The sequence below is a fragment of the Salvelinus sp. IW2-2015 genome, linkage group LG22 (genome assembly GCF_002910315.2).
Source record: "Salvelinus sp. IW2-2015 linkage group LG22, ASM291031v2, whole genome shotgun sequence".
Classification (NCBI taxonomy): Eukaryota; Metazoa; Chordata; class Actinopteri; order Salmoniformes; family Salmonidae; genus Salvelinus; species Salvelinus sp. IW2-2015.
In genome coordinates, this window is record NC_036862.1 from 20507147 (window position 1) to 20511542 (window position 4396).

General features: G+C 45.0%; 1 long non-coding RNA gene across 1 annotated transcript; it reads right to left on the minus strand.

Annotated features, from left to right (window-relative positions):
• Positions 1 to 562: 562 nt before the first annotated feature.
• LOC139022814 (uncharacterized) lies at positions 563 to 1276 on the minus strand. The gene is made up of 3 exons (XR_011473863.1): positions 1130 to 1276; positions 1016 to 1063; positions 563 to 960 (listed from the first exon to the last, which is right to left on the minus strand). It is a non-coding gene; the product is annotated as an uncharacterized lncRNA (long non-coding RNA).
• Between the last annotated feature and the right edge of the window lie 3120 nt (positions 1277 to 4396).

Genomic DNA, 4396 nt, shown 5'->3' on the forward strand with positions numbered 1-4396 from the left:
TTGTAGGGGACTGGAGGGAAGGGGAGGAAGGAGAATGGTAGGGGACTGGAGGGAAGGGCAGGGACAGGAGAATGGTAGGGGACTGGAGGGAAGGGGAGGATAGGAGAATGGTAGGGGACTGGAGGGAAGGGGGAGGACAGGAGGAATGGTAGGGGGACTGGTAGGGAAGGGGGAGGGATAGGAGAATGGTAGCTGGAACTGGAGGGAAGGGGAGGGACAGGAGAATATGTAGTGACTGGAGGGGGGAAGGGAGACAGGGAGAAATGGTAGGGACTGGGGAAAGGGAGGGACAGGACCAATGGTAGGGGACTGGAGGGAAGGGGGGGGGGGATAGGAGAATGGTAGGGGACTGGAGGAAGGGGGGGATAGGAGAATGGTAGGACTGAGAGAAAGGGGTCGGACAGGAGAAGTGTGTAGACAAACTATCTGAACCTAGAATGGCTGAGATGATGGTATTGTCACTGGGCCGTATTCATAAAGCACATCACAGTAGAGTTATGATCTAGGATCAATTTTGCCTTTTAATAATGATTAATATATTACATGGACACGGGGACCTGATCCTAGTTCCGTACTCCTACTCTGAGGGCTTTATGAATACATACCTGTAGAGTTAGGCAAGTCACATGGTCCTAAAATCGTTTCACATGAACTTTCTAACCTCATCTTTCACCTCTGGATGATGACTGCAGATGACACCCTTATGAGTCATTGCATTCACAGAATGCTTGTATAGTAGTGCTGGAAAGAACATCTTTCAAAGAGCCTATCGCTTTATTCAGACAGTCTCCTGCAGAGCACAGGCTTCCTAACCTCAATCTATCCCATCTTTTCTTCCTAATCCAATCTATCCCATCTTTTCTTCCTAACCTCAATCCATCCCTTCTTTCTCCCTTAACTCCATCTCCCCTCTCTTTCTCTGGCGAAGTCATCTGTGCGCCCCGGGTCCCTTGATTCATTCTCCACCCTGTCTTCTTCTCTCTTTATCTCGGCAGGCTCTTCTCCCATCGTCCACCTCCACCCTGTCTTCTTCTTCTCTTTATCTCGGCAGGCTCTCTTCCATCTCCACCTCCACCCTGTTCTTCTTCTTCTCTTTATCCGGCAGGCTCTCTCTCCATCTCCACCCCACCCTGTCTTCTTCTTCTCTTTATCTCTCCATCTCCACCTCCACCCTGTCTTCTTCTTCTCTTTATTCTCTCCATCTCCACCTCCGCCCTGTCTTCTTCTTCTCTTTTTCTCGGCAGGCTCTCTCTCCATCTCCACCTCCACCCTGTCTTCTTCTCTCTCTTATCCTCTCTATCTCCACCCTCCAACCCTGTCTTCCTCTTATCTTTTGCATCTTCCACTCCACCTCCAATCTTCTTCTTCTCTTTATCTCTCCATCTCCACCTCCACCCGTGTCTTCCTCTGTCGTCTCAGCATCTTAGCTCCATCCTTACAACATTTATTCACAAGATGTTCACCTTTTAGTTGCATGAATTGTCACAGATGTCTGTGCTTTGAGAAATAGAATAAGACCCAAAGCCCCTCAGCCCCCACCACCCCCCTGTCTGACCCCCAACCCCCGAAATTCAGCTTGGCCACTAAGACCCTCACAGAAGTCTACAGATGCACCATTGAGAGCATCCTGTCAGGCTGTATCACCGCCTGGTACGGGAACTGCACCGTCCACAACCGCAGGGCTCCCTAGAGGGTGGTGTGGTCAGCCCAACGCATCACCGGGGGCACACTGCCTGCCCTCCAGGACATCTACAGCACCYGGTGTCACAGGAAGGCCAAGAAGATCATCAAGGACCTCATCCGCCCGAGCCACGGCCTGTTCACCCCGCTACCATCTAGAAGGCGAGGTCAGTACAGGTGCATCAAAGCTGGGACCGAGAGACTGAAAAACAGCTTCTATCTCAAGGCCATCAGACTGTTAAATAGTCACCACTAGCCGGCCTCCACCCAGTACCATGCCCTGAACTTTAGACACTTTCACTAGCCGGCCACCACCTGGTTACTCAACCCTGCACTTTAGATGCTGGTGGCCTATGTACATAGTCATGGAACACTGGTCACTTTAATAAGGTTTACTGTTTTACCCACTTCATATGCATATACTGTTTTCTAGTCAAGGCCTATCCYATTTAACTATTGCTGTACATATACTACGTATTCTACAGATATACTACATATTCTATCCATATACTGTCCATAATGCCTATACATCCCATCATATACATCTATATTTATATTCCGGACTCTGACATTGATCGTCCTAATATTTATTTTACTTTTAGATGTGTGTAATGTTGTGTATTGTTAAATACTACTGCATTGTTGGAGCTAGGAACACAAGCATTTCGCTACTCCTGCAATAACATCTTGTCACGCCCTGACCTTAGAGATCCTTTTTATTCTCTATTTTGGTTAGGTCAGTATGTGACTAGGGTGGGTACTCTAGTTTTTGTATTTCTATGTTGGCCTGGTATGGTTCCCAATCAGAGGCAGCTGTCTATCGTTGTCTCTGATTGGGGATCATATTTAGGCAGCCTTTTCCCCACTGTGGTTGTGGGATCTTGATTTTGTATTGTTGCTTTTTAGCCCTACAAAGCTGTACGTTTCGTTTGTTACGCTTTCTTGTTTTGTGCCGGTTATCATAAATAAAAGATGATTAACCTACCCCACGTTGCATCTTGGTCTGACCATCCTTCCAACAACGATCGTTACACATCTGCTAAATATGTGTATGTAACCAGTAAGATTTGATTTGATTTGCCCAAACCCCTCTCCAGCCTCCAACCCTCCAGCTCCCAGCTCCGCCATGCTGAGTCCTGGGTGATTAATGGCAAAAACAGCCCAGGTCTGTCAAAGAGATGGAGGGAAGGAGAGTGAGAGAGAGACAGAAAAGAGGATAATGTGATTAAATGTTGAGATGTGATCATGTTGATGTGTGATTATGTTGAGGATGTGATTAATGTTGAGGATGTGATAATGTTGAGAGTGATGTGAATGTTGAGAGATGGCGTGATTGATGTTGATGGATGTGATTATAGTTGAGTGTGGATTAGATGTTGAGGATGTTGAATAATATGAGATGTGAATATGTTTATGATGTGATAATGGAGGATGTGATTATGTTGAGGATGGTATCATGTTGATGATTTGATTATGTTGAGGATGTGATAATGTTGAGGATGTGATAATGTTGAGAGGGTGATTATGTTGAGGATGTGATTATGTTGAGGATGTGATAATATTGAGGATGTGATTATGTTTAGGATGTGATAATGTGAGGATGTGATTATGTTGAGGATGTATAATGTGAGGATGTGATTATGTTTAGGATGTGAATAATGTTGAGGATTGTGGTTATGTTGAGGATGTGATAATGTTGGGATGTGATATGTTGAGGATGTTATTATGTTGAGGATGTGATTTGTTGAGGATGTGATAATATTGAGGATGTGATTATGTTGAGGATGTGATTTTGTTAGAATGTGATATATTTAGGAATGTGATTATGTTGAGGATGTGATCATTTTGAGGATGTGACTAGGTTGAGGATGTAATTATGTTGAGGATGTGATTATGTTGAGGAAGTGAAATGTTGAGGATGTGATACTGTTGAGATGTTGATAATGTTGCGGATGTGATTATGTTGAGATGTTTAGCATTTGGTGACAGAGCAGCTTTAAAGGCTCCTGTTTATCTAGTTCTTGATCACCATGACAGGTGGACAGGGCCTGTGCTTAGGGGTTAGAAAAAGAAAGGTGCTATCTAGAACCTCAAAGGGTCCCCATAGGAGAACCCTTTGAAGAACCTTTTGTGGATCCAGGTAAAACCTGTGGAGTTCCATGTAGAACCCTTTCAACAGATGGTTATCCTATGGGACAGCCAAAGAACCCTTTTGGAACCCTTTTTTCTAAGAGTGTAGGGGTCAAGGGTTAGAGGTCAGGTGCCAGTGTGGCCCATTGACTCTATTACCCTTCGGAACACCCTAAATACAGAAGACCATTCACTAGAGTTAACCAGTCAACACGCGTAGGGATAGACTTCTCTAGTGCTGTCTCTATATATCTCTGTCCACAATGAAAACGCAAATAGCTCAATTTCATGGTAGAGCATTCTGGCCTTTGTGAGTTTGTAAGTTATATATCAGCATAAATACAAATGATTCAACCCAGACAAGTCAAGCTGTACGTGAACTTTAGTGGTTAATAATAGATTTTAGAGTAGAAACGCTAAGATGGCAGTTTTCCCCTTTTTTTCCTCTCCTGCATTCGCTCTCTCTCTCTCTCTCTCTCTCTCTCTCTCTCTCTCTCTTCTCTCTCTCTCTCTCTCTCTCTCTCTCTCTCTCTCTCTCTCTCTCTCACCCCATTCTCTCTTCCCCCTCTGTCTCTCTCCTTCTCGC